A 13,460-nucleotide genomic window follows, 5' to 3' on the forward strand; every position below is an offset into this window, starting at 1 on the left:
ATATATACTCATTCGTGTATACACACATCAATTATAACAATCTATGTGTTTCTTACTCTAGCTGAGCGCACATCGCCTCTTAAAGGGGCATTCCAGACGATTTTCAAAATTTCACATAATAATGTAGTACATAAATCGACAGCTCCGTGTATAGATTTGTGGAATTTATTATGGCTCTTATACTTTGAAAAACATTAAACAAATTATACTAAACAAAGATGATGACATAGCAGGCTCACATATTTCAGAAATGTAGCAGTGTAGTCCATTACAATACCGCTTGCTCATCATATAGTTCATTGCAATTTGTTATAAATTTCGAAAATATCTTATTTTTTCATCCCAATTATCATGATCATCATAAATTGTGAAACTCTGTCCTCAGTATAAACTAATTTATAGTTGTTTAAATGTAAAAATCTGAAAATTATCAGGAGGTCTCCTTTAATTTTCAATCAATGTTGAAAATAGCGTTAATGAGTTCTAATAAGTGCATGTAGTCAGCTGGTTGTACCTCATGAAAGTAATTACTATTTCTAACATTTGATTTATGTTACAAGATCATACGAAAGTTGATCTTTATACTGAATGAGGGAAGAAGTTTAAGGGAAAAAATCCTTTCCGTTTGTTGTTATTTTCCGAGAGGAGAATTTGCATCAAATGTCGTGAGACTTTTCTACAAATTCGATAGGTTCACCTCAAAGTAGATGCTAGAAAGAAAAAAAAAAAGGAAGAAAGGAAAGGGGTACTTGAAAGAAATGGGTATTCAGGTCAAAAGGTTTTTTTCTCCCTGTTGCCTTCTTTTGTCGTATAATCCCACCTAGCCCTCAAATCATCAATTATCAAGACCCCTAACCCCCGCGGCAAGATTGCTGACATGTCTTCTGCTAGAGCCAGAATGTCGCTGCCACAACGTGCCATTTCACGGAGAATAGACAGAACTGGGTGCAACCCATATTTTCCGGCATTACTCTTTGGGTTTTAAGAATAAAAAGGGGGAAAAAAAACCCTCACACAAAACCAAAATACGAAACAGTCAAACCATTTTGCGCCGAAACATGAAAAAAAGAATCCTGCTTCGGAAGGTCACCAGTGCTATAAATAGGTAGACAGGATAACGTCACAATGAATGTGTAGAATTTGACACACACACACACACACACACACATACATATGGCGTATACACATAATATGATAAGTATTTACGAATCTACTTCCACGCAATGATGGGCAGGTGTCAACCTTCATGACCTTACAATAAAATTGCATTTCCTGTTAGCATACTTTGAAAATATATTCTTTGCATTTACTGGTATAATATTATTTTCTATACAGATATTCATGTGTATGTTTGTGAATATATGTGTTTGTGCGTGCATGTGTATTTGCGTGATATCACGTTGGCCTGTCACAGAAATGATTGGTGTAGAATGAAGATGTATGGTTGGTCATCACGGGGGACAGCTAGCCGCTACAAACCTCCATATAATGGCATCCATGCAATTCGTAGAACAGTTCCGGTGATGAATTATTCTATGTGCTCCCGATATGAAGGACACCTGTTAATGCATTCAAAGTACTCATTGCGGGGTAATTTGTGTGTCATCCCCGTGGTCAGGTTTTCATAACATTGAAATACATTGAAAACAATCAATTGTATAGACGGTATTTACATTAAATTTTCAAGCGCACCCTGCATATCGGTTTTTCTTCTGCCACTGTCTAAAATACTGCACAGCAAAAAATCATCATTTGCGTAAGAGAATATCCTTTGCGACTCACGCCCAGACAACTTTCATTTCTCTGGGTTGAGTAATGGGATTTATAATGCGTTCTTTTGAATATAAGTAGCACTGTTTCAAATTTTCCACTTCAGCCAATGTGATAACAAATTGTATTTTTTGTTTTGTTTCTTGTCCAAAAAATTGTACCAGCGAAGAAGCAGGAGCTCCAGGATGTTCGATGAATTTGATGGTCTTTGTAGATATGCTGAGCTAATATTTAACGTGGGCTCCCCTTGATGTGGTGTTGGATAAAGAATGCAAGCAATTAAAATGAAATTTTCTCTTTCTCTATTACTGAACTTTCCTGGATAATCTAATGTCCCTCTTCACTTTTTTGTAAATATTGTGTAATCACTGTAATTATTACTATTAACCAAATAATCGCATACACATTTGTTATATCTCTTTATGAAATCGATTAACAAAGAGGAGGACATTTTTAATAAAAGCGGAACTCGATATGAATCGGTTGGTTGTTCTCTGTTGACCCTCGCATTAAAATCAAAATTTTAGCTCAGATAAGATTCCTCTTCAAAACGGTAAACAGTGGCGTGCCCGTGACTTGCTCGAAATGAGAAGGTAGTATTTGTCTAATGTACTCATAACAGCTTTTAGGGACTGAGCCGATCATGAAAAAAAAGCGAACGTGATTGGGATTCAGTGGGCATGGTGGGCGGGAAATGCCACCAGCTTTGATTTTCTCGTGAGCTTTAACATCTGAAAACGACCCCTGTCTGGAGTTTTTAAAAGGTTGAGCAAACCACCATGTTATACTCCAGAACCCATTCTTCAATTGTTAATTCAAAATACCAATAGGTCAGGCTGGTTGGACTTCTGAAAGGACGCAGTGAAAGCCTGATGTGCAAAGAACATGTACAAAACAAGAAAATGGTATTTTTGTTGGTCTCGTCAGTGCAGAGTAATGGTAACGATTGTTATCACAATCGTGCCTTTTATCCTTAACACAGTTTATTGACGTCAACAAAAGAAGATTTTGTATTTTTGTTAAAGAATGTCAACTTAGAATGCCACTCTTTCTTTCTCTCTCTCTCTCTCTCTCATACCCACATAGACGACAACAGCAACAATAACAACAACATTAACGCTCACAAACACATACACACACATACACAAACGAAGGAAAACTAAGTGAAACATAATGGCCTACCAACGATTTCTTTGAATACGTCTAGATGCAGATACACTGTACATTAGCATATTGCCCCCATACACAAATTCCTGAAGACTCTATTTTATTACTGACGTCTTTTGAAATCAATATCACAAATTTCATAAGAATACGCGCATCACTGAGACTATAGTGACATGCGCCCTGAATCAGAACGCAATGTAACGTTAGAACGGCTTAATCTAGATCGCCTGCAGCAAAAATTCCTCTATCTGCAAATAGCGAAAAATTATCCCGACGCGGCATTAGTCTAAATCGATTCTGATTGGCTCGCCGTCAAAAGATGCCATCGAATCGCATTCTCCTTCAACCAATCGTTCAGTGCGTAATCTGCTACAACTATCAATTTACACTTGGGGAAAATAGCCACAGCCCCCGGCAATTTTAGGGGACAAAATATTCGCAAGTCACCACGCTTCTAGAATGCTGATTGATTTCATAGCAATTGTGTTCAAGAGAAACGACAGGCGGTGACACATCATTCGCTTTTCATTTCGTGGATGCCCGATTTAACGACTTTATCGCAAATATGACTCACAGATACATCCAACTGAAATTTGTGCTTTGCGGAAAAAAAAATCCTTTGCAGAATCTGGCCATCAAAAGTTTCCTAATTAGAAACAGCATTGATTTAATCGCTTGAGTCCTGTGATTCTAAGTGGCACGGCGAATCACATGTTTAGCGTGCATTTAAGGGAAGGTGAAAGGGAACAACCTAAAGCAAGTGAGAATTGAGCTGAAGAGGATTAGTCTTTTCAGAGCTTGCACTACTTATACAGGCCTGGTGCTACGTATATATTTCCGAACAAAATCACAAGGTTTGGAAGATAGCCTGTTCTGAACTGCAGAGAATTCTGTTCTTATCTGCATGAATAACAACTATGTTAACTGAGTATTATCCAGTAAGTCTGAAAGCGACATTGAATCACGCTTTCCTAAAGACATCTCTTAAAGTAATAATTACTTGCCAGGACGTAGGCGAAGATGTCTTTCAATCAACGTTCGCTCGAGTCTGGGAGAATGTTTGCAGTCTGATTGATTTGACCAGTTAGTATTTGATTAGTAAGTATATAATTTTTTATGAGGAGCCACAACAGCTCATCGTTGTGTATCATGAAAATGTTGCACGTTTGATTAACGGGTCATAGAGTTGTGATACAGCTCCATCGGTAAAGACTCACGTGACAGTAGCGTCTCTGAACAAAAATATAATAAGCGTTTGAGACAAGCGATTACAAACAGCTTCTGTCATACATGTGAAAGGAGGGGGGGGGGTAGTGATAATGGCACGGCACTGACTGATAATCTCGCGGATAGTGTAGGAAGGTAGGATTTACGATTGCCCAAAGTAACAAGGATGTTATCAAGTACCAGGTGAAATTCTGGTTCGAACATTAAAGGTTTATTGTTGTTTTTTCCCCTTCAATTCGGCGTCCATGCAACCTGCCAATAAATGGTGAATTGTTTTATACCTTTAAAGGTGTTGTACTATTTAAAGGTGTGATTTTCCGAATACATTCAGTGAACATCCTGTCAAGGACTGGGTTTCGATTGCTTTGACACGGACGGTACTCGCATGACTTTGGTAAACAACACTGCCGTTTATTTTATAAAATAAAGAAACGGAACTAAACCAGCAGCAGCAACAACAACAATGACATGAGACACCAAATTTTGACCAGAAGTCAGGTGGAATTGAAGATGCACCTTCTGTTTTTGGCTAGCCACTCCAGCGTAGTTTAGCATGTTAATGAATAACGAGGAAAAGGTCTGCACTTGATGGATGGCTGCAGCTAATGGTGAGATAAGAATCAGACGATTTTGGGCAAAATACTTTCCAAGTTTTTTTCTCACCCTCAAATTCTCTCTATCTCTCTCTTTCTGTCGGTCTCTTATGTCTCCCCCTTCTTCTCTCGGGTTTTTTCTCTTTTTTTTGAGCGAGAGCTAATTTCTGTAAGTAGATCATTGACTTACGCCTTTGATATCTTGGGTAGATATGAACTCCTTTCCGTTGTAAGCTGCTCCGTCTTGTTCAGACACACTATTGTGGCAGCTAGAAATATCGGTATCTTGATTTAATGAGATATGTACGATGTTTCTCATTATTGTATCCCTAAAACTCACACTTTACTCCAGTTTAAAGTCTATATCAACCTTTTTATTCTTAAAGTGGTAAGAACTGGTTTCGATTCCACCTAAAGTAGCAAAAGGTAGACCAAATAATTTTACTTGATATGGATAAAACAAACAAACCCCAAAACAAGAACTTACATCTCCAAAGGTCTTGTGTGGTCTTCTAAAGATGGCATACGGACGTGAGTTTTTGATATTTGAGTTGTCTACTTCGTGATTATCATCCTCATGCTAGTACATACAGTTTGCTGTATAACTTCTCATTGCTTACATTTGATTAAAGGACATCTTTAAATTCTACTGTATATCCCATATTAAAGAAGGTAAAGACGAAACTTCTTGTGTTTGCTAGATCAACTTAATGTCAAAAAATATGCAACAACTTGCCAAATTAAGAAAGAGATAACAAGTTCAATCGTCTAAATATGTTACTCATCTGTCAAAATAATCAGTAATGAATAGCGATTGAGAGGCTTTTGATAATCCAGCAACCGAAAAAAAGACCAAATGGTTTAGGGGAAAAGCTGTTTATATATATATATATATATATATATATATATATATATATATATATATATAATATTACTTATATATATTCGGAGTATGAAATGTCAGAAGAGAGCATCAAGAAGAATATAAATGGGTCCAAATTTCTAACCATGGTAACCGCTGGCTGTTCTTGGCTACACGATTTCAGAACACTCTTTGGAATAGTTCAACCTCTACAGACAATAAACAACTCATGTGGAACAACTTCTACAAGACTGGAAAAGGAGAAAAGGAACATACCTTTTTTTTTTTTCGCAAGAAAGAATAATAAAGAGACATATGGAATTGTTTGCAGCCATAAACGATACGGCGTCTGAAATGGATTTGAATAACATCCCATTACACTCTTGAGAATAGTAAGCATGATTTTTAACATTTCTTTTCTCCAGCTTTGCTCTTTTTTTTTTTTTTTGGCAATGACAGGAAAAGAAGTAGTGCAAAAAATCCAAAACATGAATTTGATTCCTTTATGTTCATCTACTCGAAATATCAGCTGGCATCTCACTTACTAATGCTGTACATACAATAATTAATCTTCATGTCTTCATTGAGAAACAAACAAACAAACAAACAAACAAAGGATATTTTGCAAGCAGGGAAACTCATTCGTATCGTCTTGATGCTGTGTCTTTCTAGGAATTCAAAATTACAATCCTTTTATAAATTCTTCTCCCTTGGTGCCACATCACAGTTCATGTGCGTCATCACTTAGACCGCATAACCCTGTTGTAAATCTTTCGTTCATGTTTGCATTGGACATTTTATTTCGCAAGTCAGTGCCCTACGAATTGGCAAAACAAAAATATACCAGTGTTTTCTGCGGTTACCAGATTCCATTGTCACAATAGACAGTAGTATACATAATAACTATCGTTTTCCACCGTTCTCCAAAGACTGGGCTTGTATATGTATGAGATGCTTAACAGGTATATATCTTATTCAGTTACCAAGATAATCTCGCTGAAATGGAATCCACTGACCTAAAAAATCAACGCAGACTGAATTAAACAAGACATTAGATAGCAGCTTAGATTTGTGTATATCTAAACGTTTTCATGTGGCGGAGCGAGAAGCAGACGGGACGATGTTTATTACATATAGACATGGATGGGTAAATGTACTTAAGCATTGCCATTTTGATTGTTTGACCTGATACTGTCCTTGGATGAAGTGTGTTTGTTTGGTATTTTCCCCCTCTTTCCCGTCTGCATCACTTTACGTTCGAGTTGCCACAATCTCCTGTGTTGGAATCTACTTGTTTCGACCACCGAATCCCAAACCATGCTGGTCCACATTTCCATTAGCGAGTGCCTTTGTTCTCCCGTCCTTCCTTGATCAAAGCAATTTCCCGCCGGCTGATGTATACTCGGTACGCCCTGAGGGAGTTCTTTTTTTTTACAAATAAAAAACCTTTTTCTTCCTCACCCTGAGCACCTCCAGTTTTCCTCAGTCGTGCGAGAATCACCAAGAATTGGAACTCTTAAACAGAAAGTGATTTGTCATTTAAGACTGCAATTTGATTCGATGCACGATCGGAATTCTCTGTCAAATACACGCGTCGTCTGAACGATTTGGCTTGTATGACATGGATACGGCTGTTTTTGGTAAAGGGCACGCGCCCAAAAAAATTAATCGTTCCAAATAGTCAGTTTAGGCGGCAAAATCGTGACGGCGGAAGTAGCGTGATGTCATTAGTGTCGGCTTCTACCTCGTGACCTGCTTTCAGCCATCTGATGGTTAGCAAATCACATGTTTTTTCAAGAAAAATTCACGTTTTTCTTCTTCATCTTTAAAAGGGAAGAACCAAAATGCACTATCGATCGAGGTCCCGTAATGACCGACATATCCCAATATCAGCTAATTTTCCGCCTTTCCTGAGGTGAGAAACGGAAAGGGAGATATTGTTCAAACAGACAACAACCGCAGCCATCAAAAAGTACAATATCAAACCAATGAAAAAGACCCTACTGAGGAAAAAAAAAATCAACAGAATAAGACAAACAAGACTACATGATTTATGAAATGTCAATTAATGTAATTTTCTTCTTAATTTCCCGTAATACCAATAGAGATTTTACTGCCGAGATCGGTTTTTTTTTTTTGGAAAGATTTACAGTGTATTATCTTTAGATTATAGGGTTTATTGATAAACCGTAATGCTATTCGTATTGTGGAAAGGTGCGCACCCATATTCTGATATAATGTTAACGATTTTACAGCTGAAAGATGGCTGAAATTCCGCAAATCTACTTGCATCATATGGATATTTCACAAGATCTTTATAGTAGCCCCGTTAGTTTTCCATGTGATCAGATTGTGACAAAAATTGTCATATTTTTATAGCATTGCCATTGCATATAGTGACGTATTTATAGCAATGTCATTGCATGCTTTTACATTCAAGCCATAGTTATGATAGTATTTACACTTACGGCATGAAATGGGAGACCATTATCCGACATCACCTTAAAACGAGCATAGGAAGATACAGGATCAATGAAAAAAAGGAGATGAGTGCGCTTGTTGAGGAGAAAGGTATTTCTTTTAATGACAAATTTATTGTTTTGCGTTTCCAACATGACGACGGGAAAGCAACATCAAACAATATTTTTTATTTCATTCAATCATTATTCGTCATTAATATTTTCGGTAGGTAAGCGCAGAACGTCAACTTGCCGGCTCATCTCCCCCGCGTATCGACGATGAAGAATGCACAGCCATTGGTAACAACTTGTTTCTAAGATTTACTCCGCCGATGAAAAATTGAAAGAGCAGGACGGGAGAAAACGAGTGGAGGATGGGGGAACACCGCGAGGATATCATCTTTGTCTCGGTCGCTCCCAGGATGATATCCCTCTAGGGAGGATGAGGAAGGAGAGAGTTCCCAAGGAGCAGCATCTGCTTAATGACTCGCATCCAAAATGACGTTGTACAAGCGCGATTTGCGTGTTTCAATCTCACAGGAAGAGGGGGAGGGTGTGGCGGGGGGGGGGGGGGGGGGGAGGGGTAACATCCGCTCTTCCTCTCGGTTTTTTTTTTGGGGGGGGGATGGTTAGGTCATGCAGCGGCTTGATTCAGCGGCTAAAGATTTCTCTCCCTTGAACATGGCAACCTCTTTCAACAACACGAGAGTTCCCATGGCTTCAGGCTTGGAGATTTTTCCAATTACTTCGGCGTCTAATTCATTCGGGCATGAGCATGGGTAAATCGTTAAGCGAGTGGAAATACCCACGCTTTTTCGAGCATGAATCGCTCAGTCATCCACAGTGGCATACTTTAAGGGACCCAGAAGCATGGGGGATAACATGGAGTTTGAGGTGGAAGACTGGCCGGTTCGGATGGATTCGACAATCCACGTAACGAACTGTGTACAACTTTATCACTGATCTCTATGTAAGTAGACACAGAGCCGACGAATCTCGACTCGGGGGCATTTCATGAAACGTTTTGGTCGGATATTTTTCTGACAAACTGTTACAAGCTACTGAAATCCTTGCATCTGATTGGCTGCGAACAAATTTGTCCGACAACTTTGTCAGACAAAATGCTTGATGAAATGTCCCCCAGGAGTCGACCGTTGATGGGCGTAGGCCTACACTTCGATGCACGTATTTACCGACGGGGGCTAGTCGTGGTTTTCGAATGTACCCCGGTGGGCAACAAATGAAGATCAATTCAATCGGGTCTTTAAAGCAGCTTCAGAGTTTCCCCCCTTTTTTCCATCTGAACCAGTTAAAACAGATCGACAGTATCTCATTCGCGATTGACTTTGGTAAGCAGAAAGGAAGTATACCTCATTTTGATGAATCCTCGATTCTAACTGGTTGGAATCGGGGACGTATAGGGCCTACACATTTCATGAGACTGGTGTTATTCGGCGCGTTTTTGGTATTAATTTCCTATGGGATCTCAACTTCGTGCTATACCCTCGGAGCGAGCTCCTCGTGTCATAGTTCGGAGTTGCCCCACCCTCATGGCGGGGCAATGATATCAACAATGCCCCGAAGAACAGTCTATGTTTTGTACAGTACCATCAAGAAGTAGAGAAAATTACTGTCCTCTATAAAGCTGGTAGATGTGAAAAGGATACGTCATGTGCCCTTTTTAAAAATTGCACTACTGCTTCATGTAAATCAAAGGAAATTCAATTCATATATGGTGTCAGTTTGTTTGGATTACTTTCTCGATCATGTGCTTTAGAGTAGGTTGACCTTAGCCAAGCCAGGTTGTTGAGGAAAGATCGAAGATAGCTGCTTTCATAGTCTCACATCCGGTTCAGAATTCTTCCTTCTTTGCCCCTTGCAACATCATGAATGATAATGGGTATAACTCCGTACTACCACTGAGAATACCGATGCCGTCAGGTCGTTCCTCATAGCAAACGTGACGCCCCAGCTTCCCTCGCTCAATATTTCTTCGTTCTTCGTCATCCCTCTACGCCAATCCCGAACCAACACGACCTTATACGCAGCCTTACCAGTGGATCCAACGACCGACGCTAAAATGGGCTTTCACAAGGTCCACGCTACACAGTCCATCCATCATCCCACTTGCCCCCAGTTAGAGACTGTTTACGTTATTCACTCAGTATCATCGCTCACTGCTTAGCCAGGCCATTTAGGCGAGCCCTGCTCCACCCCCTCATAATAGGATGTAGTTTACTCTCCCAATTCAAACAATCCCGGTGGATGCTCCTGCGCCGTGGGCGCTAAACGCAACATCTATTCTCGAGCCAGCCTTAATAGAAACGAGTGAGCTTCATCAGATTGACGTAGGATAGAGATCCCCACATTCCTTCTCGTAAGACACATAGCGTATATGAATCGCAACTAATTTATGTAACTATCGCCTGGAATCTGCTCCTCCAAAAAAAAAAAAAAAAAACGGGGGGGGGGGAGGCAATTGAACGCAGGAAAGACTTGTTTTGTGCAAGGGTTGCATTGACCTGTTAGATACTAGATTCGAATACTCTGTGCTGTGTGAGATCAACTTTCAAGTTATACTCGACTGATGAATCGCATCGTTGGCAAAGGCAACATCACTGCATCAACATGACCAAAATCCTCCAACAACCAATGTACGGGTAAATAATCATGATGAAAATAATATGATGTTTGTCTTACTTTATTGCAGGTCTCGATCCTCAAAACTACTGAAATCTCATATCGTATACCTCCACTGTAGGTAGTCTGCTTTTTACCGAACCATCAGATTAGGGAAAAAATCAAAGAATACTATCGATATCAGTTTTCTACTAAGCAAAAAAATAAATGCATTCTGATATAAGAATTATTATTATCATCATTACAATTGTCAGTAGTATCATCACAACAGCACTTCCATGACATACTATTGTTACTATCTTCTGATAAAAATATAATCATCTACAATGTAAAATCATTATTGTCATTATTATAATCATCATTGAATATAATAATCATCATTATTATTATCATCATAACAATTATTACAGCAGTAACTTTTTTTTCTTCATACGCTGTTTTTTCAACTCCCAATGTGATTGGCATGGTATGTTCATCGCGGTGAACACTTGGTGAATGGAATGGAAGCTTAAACCATAGTACGCTCACTCTGACTTGTATTACGGAGCAGTCCGGTCAGGCTAGCATTTTACCGGGTTTGATATCAAACGCACATGGAATCAGACTGGAAAAACGTTTTTAGCTTAAAATCACTTTTTTCTTCAACACAACCACAGGAATTAGACTGCCAACATGTTTCATTGCTGTTATACAAGCCAGGTACTAGGGGACTTATTTCTGCTATGTCGTGCATGCATGTCCTCATTAACTCATTACTTTGGTGCCAATTTATTTTCGCTGGTTACATGACGACCATGATTCTTTGTCATCACATTGTTGTTCATCTACTCAGTATTTCATACTTTACATGATGTTAAAGAAAAAAAAAAACCAGGAGCATTATTTGGTTTAAATGCTGCAAAAACCGCATTCACTCATCAATGGAATTCAATACTCACGTCTGAGCACAATTTGAGATATTATCATACTTGATATTTGTAAAAAGAACTAATAGAATACTTTAGAATTGTATCCCTGGCTTTAAATTTGCTATCCATGTTTATAGAATAAACCAGTTCACAGTTAGCACTTGTCTGCAATGACCTCTCCAACCACAGACTTTGCAAATCATGGAATAGCCTTCAAGAAGAGCAGTTGCAAACAACCATGCAGGAAGTGGTAACTTACATGTTAGTGCTGCATGAATGGCTTTTGTTAATGTTTCTGAAAAGAATGCACATTCACATGTAAATACCAATCTGCACCTGGTTCATTTATAACACAGTTGTCATGAAGAAAGAAGCCCTATCTAGGTTTGTAATACCTCAGTTGCAAATCCATTTCAAGAGAAGGTTTGCAATGACCTTTATCTGCACATGCTCAAATTGGAACTGTGAACTGGCTTATTTGGAGAGAGAGAGAAAGAAAGGCGATTGAAAGAGGGAAAATAACACACAACCTTGACTTATCGCGCCGTCGTACTCATGTTATCATGGCGTCTCATTACTGTTATCGCCATGTGCCTATAGACACAATCATACACACACATGACAAAACCAAAGAATGCATCGGTAAAACTTTCTTGAGTATTGACACGCACATTTTGATGACTAATGATGACTAAGAGCATGTTTTTATTTGAAATCAGTGGCCAGTAGATTTAGAATTAATTTGCCGCAACGACAAACCTAGCCATCGCAAGATAAGCACGATTGGATGGTTCAATGTTAAACCAAATTTAAAGTATCATAATTATCATACATTCTTGTTGATTTACAAATTGCTTTGCGCTTCTTTCAGACCGACAGTGTTCGCTTATCTGTTAGCTTATGACCAAAGACGCTTTGCTTATGACTTGACTTTTCTTCACGCGCGCGCGCGCACACACATACACACACACGCTCACCCTCACAGACGCACTAAACTCACATTTGACAAAAGATAATAAACGAACGAAAGAGAAAGCGAACAAACGATTTTTTTTTCTGGCAAAGTATGAACAAGATTACAATCATCAGTATTTAGGTCGTTTAGGTCGCTTCTTCAATTTGTAATCAATTATCATTATCATATTTGTTTATCTAGACTACTTCCTTTCGTTCTTTTCTTTAGACGTAATGATGCTAGATATTATAAAAGATCACAGACTAGAAGACAAAAAAAAAACTAAAAAGGAAAGCTTGTTCGGTTCTGTCAGTTATTCCAAGTGTGTCTTCCCGTCTTTTTCTTATGCTAAAGTCCTGTGTAACCCGTTTTGTATTTGAATGATGCTATCTTTGTAGTACACTCCGATAATTATTATGAACTGACTAATGGGTGCCAGAAATTCGAACGCTGCCGCAGCGAAACAGAAAGCGGGGGAAAATAAAGGGAACAAGTTTAATGGACAACAGTCTTCAGCAGCTTTTTTTTTTCTTTCAATTTCAGGGTTACCAGAGAATTCATTCGTCGAAGGAAACGATCTCTCGCCGATAGCGCATCAAACTCTCCATATCATATCTGCGAGTGATAAAGGCATATTTCCAGAGCGACAAAACCTCCCCGAGCGAAAAGACATCGCGCATGTGAAGTCACGTCATCAAAAAATGGGAATGAAGAAAAAAAATCCAACACTTCCCGCCAAATCGAAATTATGACGACACTGCTCAAGAAGTTGCGCGATGTTTGAGCGGCGTCGGGGGTTCGAATTGCTTTCGCCCGCTGTCCTCTCGCAGCATTCTTCTTGACTGAATACAATGACAATCGGAAACATAAGAGTGGTAC

The 13,460-nt window shown here is 39.0% G+C and overlaps 1 pseudogene; it reads right to left on the minus strand.

Moving 5' to 3' along the window:
* Window positions 1-13,460, minus strand: part of LOC139720899 (uncharacterized) — a 57,600-nt pseudogene that overhangs the window by 1,391 nt on the left and 42,749 nt on the right.

The sequence above is a fragment of the Diadema antillarum genome, unplaced genomic scaffold (genome assembly GCF_040938485.1).
Source record: "Diadema antillarum isolate AM-2024a unplaced genomic scaffold, OU_Dant_1.0 scf00000134, whole genome shotgun sequence".
NCBI lineage: Eukaryota > Metazoa > Echinodermata > Echinoidea > Diadematoida > Diadematidae > Diadema > Diadema antillarum.